Source organism: Leuciscus leuciscus (genome assembly GCF_965113295.1).
Source record: "Leuciscus leuciscus genome assembly, chromosome: 3".
Classification (NCBI taxonomy): Eukaryota; Metazoa; Chordata; class Actinopteri; order Cypriniformes; family Leuciscidae; genus Leuciscus; species Leuciscus leuciscus.
Window position 1 is genome coordinate 5,537,424 of NC_138727.1, and position 12,407 is coordinate 5,549,830.

Below are 12,407 nucleotides of genomic sequence, written 5' to 3' on the forward strand. Positions count from 1 at the left end.
TGGGAGCGCGCTCGTGGCTATAAGCGAAGCGTCGCACCAGCCACACGATCTCTCGCTGTTTACGGCCACTACCAGCCACACGATCTCTCACTGTTTACATCTTTCAGACACTCCTAATGATACACGAGAGCACACAGACAGTGCAATACATATCTTATTTACCTATTTCTCAACTAAATCTTATTTTTTATTCGCTCTTTTTACCCGTATATGGGAGTGCGCGCTCGTGGCTCTATAGCATCGCGCCGGCCACTACCGGCCACTACCAGCCACACAATCTCTCACTGTTTACATCTATCATTCCTAATCATACACGAGAGCACGCAGACAGTGCAATACAGATCTTATTTACCTATTTCTCATCTAAATCTTATTTTTATATCGCGATGCTGAGCTACAGTGAAATGATAGAAAAGACAGATGCATTATCTGTGTTAGTCAATTCGCCTCATTCGCGCGAACTGGACGCGCCCGCGCCGCAGGACCTCTAGACGCGCGTAAACGCGTCTTTACATTGAAATTTAAATCACTCGCGCCAGACGCTCAAGAGTGAGTGAGTAATCAAAAAACCTTTGCTTTAGCCTCAATTGAGTGAAACACCGTGTGTAACTTCGGACATTCTCAGTGGCGTGACTCATGACTGGGACACTAACTCTGCTTGTCATCATTAGAAACAGATAATCCGATTGTGATGTTTATTCCCGCTTCAGTAATATGCTAAGATGCCTTCCTTTCGAAACACGAAACACTGCCCAGGACCTGCAACCGTCTCGCAAGTGTTGATAGGCTAGTACTCGTGAGGTGTAACCAATCAGATAGCGCCGTGGGCGGGACATTGAGCAAGTCTGCAGAGGCTGCGGCAGCTATATCTAAGTAGCGCATTTTAAAATAAAATTGACTTTAATCAAACCACGGATCCGTGATAATTAAGCAGAGGCAGAGATACATTGACCAAAAAGGGGGAAATCCCACGCATCCCCCCCCCCCCGGCAAATCACACCCTGTATATATTTATTGTGCATGTGAGGAACGTACAATGCAAGTGATCGCACAGAAACCATGCCACGATTGTATTGCTATAGGCTATATATGTCTTCTATATATGCTTCTTATTTATTAAATCAAGGGAATTGTTTGGTCAAACATTGATTAAAATGAATATACAATTACACAAAATTAATCAGACTTTAAAAAAAAGACTTTATACAAAACTTAATGGAGTGGTCAAAATCATTCTTCAGAATGTCTATCTGAGTATCAGGCAGCTGCAACAGTCAGAGATCGTGTGGCTGGTGCGGCACAGGTCAAAAGAGCGAATAAAAAACAAGATAAGGTGAGAAATAGGTAAATAAGATCTGTATTGCATTGTCTGTGTGCTCTCGTGTATCAATAAGAGTGTCTGATAGATGTAAACAGTGAGAGATCGTGTGGCTGGTAGTGGCCGTAAACAGTGAGAGATTGTGTGGCCGGCGCGATGCTATAGAGCCACGAGCGCGCACTCCCATATACGGGTAAAAAGAGCGAATAAAAAATCAGATTTAGTTGAGAAATAGGTAAATAAGATATGTATTGCACTGTCTGTGTGCTCTCGTGTATCATTAGGAGTGTCTGAAAGATGTAAACAGTGAGAGATCGTGTGGCTGGTAGTGGCCGTAAACAGCGAGAGATCGTGTGGCTGGTGCGACGCTTCGCTTATAGCCACGAGCGCGCTCCCATATGATACGGGTAAAAAGAGCAAATAAAAAAACAGATAAGATGAGAAATAGGTAAATAAGATATGTATTGCACTGTATGTGTGCTTTTGTGTATCAATAGGAGTGTCTGATAGATGTAAACAGGGAGAGATTGTGTGGCTGGTGTGGCTGGTATGGCCGGCGCGATGCTAATAGAGCCAAGAGCGCGCGCTCCCATACGGGTAAAAAGAGCGAAAAGAATATAAGATTTAGATGAGAAATAGGTAAATAAGATATGTGTGCTCTCGTGTATCATTAGGAGTGTCTGATAGATGTAAACAGTGAGAGATCGTGTGGCTGGTAGTGGCCGTAAACAGTGAGAGATTGTGTGGCTGGTAGTGGCCGGCGCGATGCTAATAGAGCCACGAGCGCGCACTCCCATATACGGATAAAAAGAGCAAATAAAAAAAACAAGATAAGATGAGAAATAGGTAAATAAGATATATTGCACTGTCTTTGTGCTCTCGTGTATCATTAGGAGTGTCTGAAAGATGTAAACAGTGAGAGATCGTGTGGCTGGTAGTGGCCGTAAACAGCGAGAGATCGTGTCTGGTACGACGCTTCGCTTAGCCACGAGCGCGCTCCCATACGGGTAAAAAGATCAAATAAAAAACCAGATAAGATGAGAAATAGGTAAATAAGATATGTATTGCACTGTATGTGTGCTTTTGTGTATCATAAGGAGTGTCTGATGGATGTAAACAGTGAGAGATTGTGTGGCTGGTATGGCCGGCGCGATGCTAATAGAGCCACGAGACGCGCGCTGCATTTGTTTTGTTTTTTAAACCTTACATATTGTGTAAGTTTGAGTGGCCGGCACATATATCCGTGACTGGTCGAGTGGCCGGCGCATATAACGCAGTGGCAGGCGCATATATCCGTGACTGGTCGAGTGGCCGGCGCATATATCCGTGACTGGTCGAGTGGCGGGCGCATATAACGCAGTGGCAGGCGCATATATCCGTGACTGGTCGAGTGGCAGGCGCATATATCCGTGACTGGTCGAGTGGCAGCTCCCCCTGCCACGCAAAGATTTTACCCCCTCTCATAATTTGTTGACTTACTTGTCCGACGTTCAGCAAGCCCAGCTCTGTATTGACCATTCGATGTTCATTTGTACATCCAATTATTGAGCAATTATTATGCTTCGCTCGCTCAAAAGCCATGATATATCTCGTGGACAAACTAAAATCGCGCGCGCGCGTTCTACTTCCTAGCTCATTTTCTCATGGGCGAGAAATATTCTCTGGGCGGGCAAAGCAGAGAAAGGGGAGGTAACATTTCTCCTTATGACGTCATAAGGAGGAGATTCAAGATCAGCCCGGTTGAGCTTCCATTTTCTCAAAGGCAGAGAAAGATAGCAAAAGCTCGATTTACACCGATTAAAATTTTTAGAAACTTGGGGACCATATACAGGCTAGGGGAACTCATATTAATGTTAAAAAACCTCAGAAAGTGGAAATTTCATGTCATGGGACCTTTAATGGTACTACTTCCCCTAGATTCAATATTACTAGAGGAATTAGGCAGGGGTGTCCTGTCTCCCCATACCTCTTTTTATTAGTAAGTCAGCTTCTTTATTCTCATATTAAATCAAGGCCAATGAAAGGTATCGCTGATAGAGAAATCAAAATAACCCAATTGAGTATAGCATATGACCTCATAATCATGCATGCAAAAGAGAGTGAAGAAAAGAATAAGTCAGTTAGACTCAAGTATCTCACAAAATTGTGCTCCTCAAGTGTATGTTTAAAGAATGTTTGGATATTTTACTAAACAAGATGAAAATAGGCAACTATCTGGACAATGGCTCTTTTGACTTAAGAGTTCTCAAAATCACAGATCGATCAACATCAGCTTGCGTTCTTCTCTTTCCGCTTTGTTGCGAATCACTAACAAGCAAAACAAGTTTGCAGACAGTTCCTCTGCATATCCCCAACAACTGCAGTGGCACTATCACGGTCAAATCAATTATTTCCATTCTGTGTTTTTCTTCTGTGACAGGAAGAGGAGTTCCTTTGAGGCTTTGTAGATTGTGATGTCAAATGATTTTAACTGTACTGTACCAGAGAAAAGAGTAATGGTGGCATCCAGAGTTTCTCCTTGGAAAGCGTATAACCGTATTGCTGATCTAAGATCAGATTAAAGCGGATAAGAGAAGCCTCTCGTATGAAAGGTTCTTTTTTTTATTATCTGTCTATAATGTGAAATGTGAAGTACTTGCTAAGTCTTTATGTGTCTGCTATATACTGTACATGGGGATTTACATTATGTCAAAACAAGGGCGACTTGGTGAATCTGACCTGTAATAAGATACAGAGTGTAAACAATACAAATGCACCAGAAATAGCATTATAATTAGGCCTGGGTTATATTTCATTTTAAAATCTGAAGGTAAAAATGTAACATTTAGATAATCATATTAAAGTATATTTGAAAAATCCATATTATCATCATATTTTGCAAGGAAATTAAGCCTTTTTTGCATTGTGACTTTATTTTCAAGCTCATTTCCTTTGTAATACAAGTAATTTTCTCCGCACACATTTTTATTTAAAATAAATTAAATTAAAATATGATATTATCATCATATTTTGCGTGAAAATTAAGCCTTTTTTGCATCGTGACATTATTTTCAAGTTTATTTCCCCTCTAATAAAATTAATTTTCTCCACACACATTTTTTGCTAAAATAAATTAAATTAAAATATTATATCATCATATTTTGCATGAAAATTAAGCTTGTTTGCAGCATCGTGACATTATTTTCAAGCTCATTTCCCCTGTAATGAAATTAAGTTTCTCCGCTCACATTTTTTTAATGAAATAAATTTAATTATAATATTATATAATATAAATACTGTCTTTATACTTTATGTATATAACAGTGCTTTATGTATACTCTCGTCTCATGGACACGACTGAAAAGAAATGAAGATTAGCTTTCAAAACAATTAGCTGAACCTTAGACAGTTTTCAAGCCATCTTGTAAAATGTAATAACTAACATGGAAATATAAACAGAACAATTTGTTACCACTGGACAATAACAAGGTTAAATACTCATTTTAAATCAATTAGCTCAATTAAAATATAATTTGCAGATACAATGCGCCGACTAACAGCAAGTGTCAATCTGTATTTGCACATACAACAGTGACACTCAGGAAACCTGTTATGAGAACATGTCATATTTCACCCCATAATCAAAAGAAATACATTGGAAAATATATTTTGCTTTTCAAACATGCAGCCAGTTTTTAGGAGCATAAAAACTTTTGCATGGCAACTAAGCACATTTATCATTACCATAATGCAAAGAATTCCCTCATCACTGTAATGTGAATAAAAAAATAAATAAAAAAAAATATGTTGAAGCTTTAATTGCCGTATTACAATAATGAGAATCTAATGAGAAACACCATTGATAATGAAGAAGAAAAATTCATTATGGTAATGAGAATTCCAGGGGAAATGTGATTAATTGTCATTAAAATATTGTCAATTTTTTTAGTTATGTCTTTATTTGATTGTATTAATATTATATAATATTATAAAAAAATATTTAAAAAAAATATTTTAAACTTGAAATGTGACCTGGATATGTTGTGAGGGACAAAAGCACATAATGATCAAACAGCTGTTACTGATACTGTAAACAATAACTGTAAAAATAACTCAATAGCAGCCGCGTGTTGTGCACTTGGCTCAGCGCAGCTCTTCTCTTTCTAATGTCTCAGCTTGGGAATTATATTGTAAAAAACCGCATCTCAGTTGTCTCTGTTCTGCCAAATGCTTGTATGTGAAACTCCACTGTTCCCCCCGAGTTCCCCCGGCTCTTGATAATTGCTCTGTGAAAACGTTTATGAATCTATCACGTTGCAAGGTCGGCCATGTCGTTCTAGACTGACGTGTTGAAATGAGATCACTCCGAGTTAATTAGCGGCTTGGCAGAAGTAAGCACAAGAGTCCACAAGAGACTATGGAATAGAAAACACCAAACCAATAGAACAACTTGCCTGAAATGCCAACTCCTCAGCTATGCTCTGTTTTAGATTGTCTACTAGCTCATAGCATGAGATCTGACATCCTTATAGTTAGCATACAATGGAAGTTGTGAAAACGGAAGTAGTCTTTTCTTCCCTATTGTGATGTATATCTGAGTGAAACGGCTTCTGGAACAAGAAAAAATGTAGGGCGGGACTTTATTTTGTTCATGGGGAATTGGTTGAATGGTTGTGGTTTGCTATTGGTCGAGCTCATGTGAGTGACAGGTGAAGAAAAGAGATGTCCCTGCAAGAGGGAGGGGAGTTATTTTGATTAAAGTTTAAAGGGCAAATTAATTAAAATAATAATAAGAAGAAGAAGAAGAAGAAGAAGAAGAAGAAGAATGATTTGCAAGGACAAATCATTTATAGTAAATACTACAATATTCCATAAAAAAAAAAAAAAACATTTTGATTTCATGGCATTGATATTTTATTACAGTTTTATTAGTATTTTAAATGAGCTTTTTTATATGTTTAGTTATGCTTCTGTCATTTTCACAATTTTTTGTTGTATTAAATGATTGCTATTTATAAGTGTAATTTTTAATTTATTTATTTTTTTATTTCCAGTTAATAATTTTAGTGTTTCAACTTATTTCAGCTTATTGCCAAGGCAACATTTCTATTTATCATTCCATTTAGTTTTTAATTTAAATCATTATTTTATTTTATTCAATTTAACTATATATATATTTATATATTAACTATACTATATATAATTGTATGTATATATATATATATATATATATATATATATATATATATATATATATAATTGTATATATATTATTTTATTTTATTTAATTTTGTTATGTTTTGTTAAATTTTGTTTTGTTTTGTTTCAGCTTTATTTCAATTAACATAAGTATTTTAGTTTTGGTTCTTTTGTTTGTTGTTTTAGTTTAGTTTATTCATTTCCAGTTAATAATTTAGTGCTTCAACTTATTTCAGTGTATTGCCAAGGCAACATTTCATATTTCCATTTAGTGTTTAATTTAAACTAATATTTTATTTTATTGTTTTTGTTTCAGCTTTATTTCAATTAACAGAACTATTTTAGTTTTTGTTCTTTTGTTTCTACTTTTAGATAGTTTTAGTTTACTTATTTCCAGTTTAGTGCTTATAGTGCTATTTTAGTGCTTCAACTCATTTCAGTTTGTTGCCTTCTAATTTCTGTTTTAAAGTAATATTTTGTTCAGTTTTGTTTCAGCTTTATTTCAATTAACATAAATATTTTATATAAAAGAAAACAAGTATTTTATCGTCATCTTTAGCAAAAGGTTCCTATCTCCTTTAGGATAGGAGAAAACCTACCTCTGCCAAACTGATTCCACTCTCACCTCTGCGCTGCTTGTTTTGATTGTAAATTGGTGCATCTCTAAAGGATATGATTGCACTTGGAATTCGACTGGAGATGTGAAAGCACGCCCTCGTGTGCAAACCCATCATAAAGGGCAATTTCCACCAGAGGGGACAGGGATAAAAAGGAGCAGGGGTCAGACGTATTGCAGCGTGCGGCTGCAAGAGAGCTCTGCTCAAAGAACACTTGCTTTAAGATACTTTGAGTGGACTTGCTGCGTAGGCCACATAAATCTAGCGCTGACAAGCACAGTGAAAGTCATTACTCAAGCACTGTCACGGCACCAGGCCCGTGCTAGCCTTACATCAGCCGTAGGAACCCTCTTCTGTCGCTCTGTTGTGCTTTATGCTGCAGCGTCGCTCGCTTTGGCTCATTCATCTAATGGAGGCAATGAAAATGGGGGAGGCAAATTGATGTGGTCCATTTAAGGCCTCGATTCAAGCCAGCGCCATTGCTTTTAATAAATAGGGGAGTATTGATATATTTCTATCTCCCCGCGAGAGCAGAGGGCAGAGGATTCCGGTTATTGGTGGAGGATTTCTTTTTTTTTTTCTTTTTTTTTAAGAGGCTCTGATGTATGTTAGCTTGGTAGATATTGGATTAGGAATCATGTGAATAATTCAGTTCAGAATCTATTAAAATTATTAATATGTAAAATGTATTTCCAAAAGAGATGGCCCGTGATATGTTAAACATAGAAACTCTACCACACATAAAAGAAGAACAGTGACCATTTCAACTGTATTGCTTCATATGTATATATTTTTTTACAAAACCTTGAACCATATCAACCAGTTCTGAGATGAATCATAATAATTTGTATTATATAGTGAGTTTTTGTATATACTGTATGAAGAGACATATGCAAAAGCCTCTAAGTGCCATCTGAAATTTCTTTCTAGAATGATCATTTTTATAAAGCGTGTATATTTAAAGGGTTAGTTCACCCAGAAATGAAAATTCTGTCAGTAATTACTCGCCCTCATGTTGTTCCAACCCCGTAAGAAACACAAATTAAGAATTTCCAAATTCTTTGGAACACAAATTAAGATATTTTTGATTAAATCTGAGAGCTGGCTCACTCCTCCATAGGCTTCTAAGACACTATAACTTGCTGGCCCAGAAAATGCATTAAAGACATCGTTAATATAGTCCAAGTGACTCCAGTGGCTCAATCTTAAGTTTATACAGCGATGAGAATACTTTTTGTGCGCAAAAAAATAAATAAAAATAACGACTTTATTCCACTATTCATTTCCTTCTCTCTGGGCCTCGAGTTAGTTCACGTAGTGTTTTAGCGCAGCGCGTCTGTGTTGTACGTCACACGTAGGCTCACTATTGGCCGACGCTGGTCATGTGTGTGATGCGTGTGACGTGAAACACAGAAGCGCTACGCAGTTACACTACGTGAAAAAACTCGAGAGAAGGAAATGAATAGTGGAATAAAGTCGTTATTGTTGTATTGTTTTGCGCACAAAAAGTATTCTCGTCGCTTTATAAACTTAAGATTGAGCCACTGGAGTCACTTGGACTATATTAACGATGTCTTTAATGCATTTTCTGGGCCAGCAAGTTATAGTGTCTTAGAAGCCTATGGAGGAGTGATCCAGCTCTCAGATTTAATAAAAAATATCTTAATTTGTGTTCCGAAGATGAACGAAGGTCTTACAGGGTTGGAACAACAAGAGGGTGAGTAATTACTGACATAATTTTAATTTTTGGGTGAACTAACCCTTTAAAGTTCAGTAATTTCACTTAAATGACAAATAATTGGTAATTTTCATTGCCATTTAAGTGAAATTACTGAACTTAAATATACAAGCTTGATAAAAATGATCATTCCAGTAGAAAATTTCAGATGGCACTTAGAGGATTTTGCATCTGAACTCTTCATACATACACACACACATATATACATATATATATCAATATTAATATTAATTACCTCCAGAACTCTATATCTATACTCTATATTGTGGTCTATTATGGTTATGCATAGCTTTTGTTGGGTCTGTGTAAGTCTGCATGCAGCAGCATACAAGTCAATTGAATATACTACTGTACATAAATAGGACAACTGAAAACAAATGTACGTTTCAGTGGTTGGATATTGACTTGATGTCCTTTCTAAAAAGAATGAGCATGATCTTATCCGTACAATATAACTGAGACAGGATTCACATCTGGCCATGTTTTATCCACTGAGCGAGCGCATCAATGATTTTTATCCAACATGACTTCAGGAAGAACATCAGTGATGACACAAAATGAATGCATAAACAAACACAAACAAATCATGCCTTGAATGAAGAACATGGACAGAGTATCTGGTATGAGTATGCGTACGCTTATCAATCAGATTTGCTGCTGAGAGACACCAGAATAAATAAATAAAAAGCCTGTTCCTCTGAGATTTGGCCAAATCGACACTCTTTCTCTAGGAAGCAAGACCGAGCTGATGCTCACATCAATGGTGACAGGCCCTTGATGCATGGGCAGCAAAGTGTGAATGAACAGAAGCTGCAATGTTACTAAAAACAGAAGAAAAAAAAACACTGTTACACTCAAAAATATGAAAGCAGTCTCCTGACAGTAATCCACTGACACTGACAAGATGGAAATCACCACAGAAGATATATGATTTGACATAGATTACATTAGTGTTGGACAACTGAGCTAAATGGCAGTCTACACATTTTTATTTTATTTCGATTTATTAGATGTGATGAGACGAAATGCAGTGTACCGCAAAGTATTAGCATGAAAACGTATTTTTGGCGAGGTGCTCCGCATGCAATGACGTAACGTCACGAAACAGTGAATCTTATGAGCTGGTTCTTTTTAGTGAATCACAAACTATGTGCAACCAGCATATTGATTCACGGACAAATGACTCTTTTGATCCAATCCTTTTAATGAATCGTTCAAAAAAAGATCCACAAACTCAGGAGTTTTTGTTTTAATCAGTCTAATGAATATAGAATTTGCTGAATCCAGAGTGGTTTATGAATTATGCAGTATTTCCTGTGGTGAAATATTATATTATATAACAATAATTATAGAAATAAACATTACTTACAAATTTTTATCGATTACTGATTATTCTGACATTCTGAATGTATATAAGCGACATGGTTTTTTTAGAAAGCAAAACTATAAAACTTGAATAAGAATAATTAGGGAGAATCAGTAAATTATGAATGATTCAGTGCCATTGTGTAAATAATATGTAATCATTCAAAAAGTTACTTTTGTCTGATTAAGAGCATTTTAAGATGAAATATAATCTATTTACACGTACTTATTTATTTTTTTGGAATCCGATTACGTAATCCAGATTACATATTATCAGTTACTTTTTTGACATCACTTTTTAAGGATGTTAGTATATTATTTTTACTCAATAAACAAGACAAACGGTACTGATTTAAACAATGATATTTTGTGAATATGCTCAATATGATGCCATTTGACAGCATGTCATGTGCATTTTAGAATGTAGCTTAACATTTGATGTCTGTGTTTACTATTGAATACATCTTCATGTAGTGTATATTGTTGGATGAACCCCTTTAGGTGTAGTGTATACTTCATTTATAAGTCACTTTGGATAAAAATGTCTTCTAAATGTATATATTTATCCGACGCTTTGTCTTTACCCATTGTATTTATATGTTGCTATAAATTCATCATGTTTGAGTAATGCTCTCACTGACTTCATGCTCCACTTGATACGTAAGCCTAACCCAGATGGAATGGGACTTGCATAACTTTTCTTTTAATTCCTTTTAAGTTAAAATATCCTGAATTGTTGATGCAACCCCTATGGTTAGTTCATCCACTTAATCAAAAAGAAAAGCGCCCTGAATCCTCGACAAAAGTTTTGAGACTTACTTAAAGAAAAAAATATCAAGAGACAAGAAATGTTCATCCATTCAATGCAATTTCCCTTTCATTCTTCATCCTTGATATTACACAGCAAGCGTGTTTCAGTTCAATTCCTTAATTAAGGGAAAATAAATAGAATATGGTTTAAATTTGAATTCCATTTTGTGAACCTTAGGTTGTCATAGCAACCCGTCTCATTCTTTAAGCATGCATGTAGGATTCTTTCACTAGTGAAGACTTGCGGTTTTTCTAATCTTTATTGTTCAAGGATGTCAGTTCACTTATGTTCATACGTTACAGGCAATATATGAAGAGTTCAGATGCAAACGCCTCTGAGTGCCATCTGAAATTTTCTTCTAGAATGATCATTTTTATCAAGCTTGTATATTTAAGTTCAGTAATTTCACTTAAATGGCAATGAAAATGACCTATTAATTGTCATTTAAGTGAAATTACTGAACTTAAATATACAAGCTTGATAAAAATGATCATTCTAGAAGAAAATATCAGATGGCACTCAGAGGCTTTTGCATCTGAACTCTTCATATGTAATATACACTATAAAAAGTGATCAGTTGACTTAACTTTAAAAAAAAGTGAGGAAAACTGTTGGCTTAAAATTATTAAGTAAATCCACTCCATGCGCAATTAAGAAAAAAAAAAAGTTATGTGGAATTGTCAAGTTCACAACAAATATTAATGAGTTTAAGCCAACTGTTTTTTTTTTTTTTTTTTGTCAGTTAAGTCAACTGCATGGCCACTTTTACTGTGTAGAAACAATAGCAAGTTTTCAAATGATCCGATCCTACAGAATGTGCAAAGTTAAGTAAATATATTAATGTGCTGCAAAAGTTTTCAAATTGTCCATTTCCCCTGATACATCATAACATACATAAATAATTGTTTTCATATGGTAAACATGCAGATGTGCAGCAATCTGTTCATTCTAAAGCAGCCCTTGATTCTGTCTTTGACTTTGTAAACATATGGACAGGGTTGCATTGAAATATATTGCAAGCTGCTGTGTTTGAAAGAATCTGTTGTGCAGACATGTATCTACAACACTGCAGACTACAAAATGAATGCTTTAAACGTGAACGCTTTGGACAGCATCTAATGATGTGATCCCTTCAACAGGATGGATGCCTTTGTACTCTTTCTCCAACCCCTACCCCCGCCAAAAAGGTCCAAACAGAAAGGTCCAAACAGTCGTCTGGTTCTTTGCTTTCAATCTCAAACCCTTCTCTTCCCGTCCAGCTTTAGATTTACAATTAGCTTAGAAAACCAATGTCTGCCTTTTGATTATTTGCATTGCTGATTCTTCTCTTCATTTCACACTCTCTATGATGTGGACTGGCTTGTCTTTGAAGATAAACGA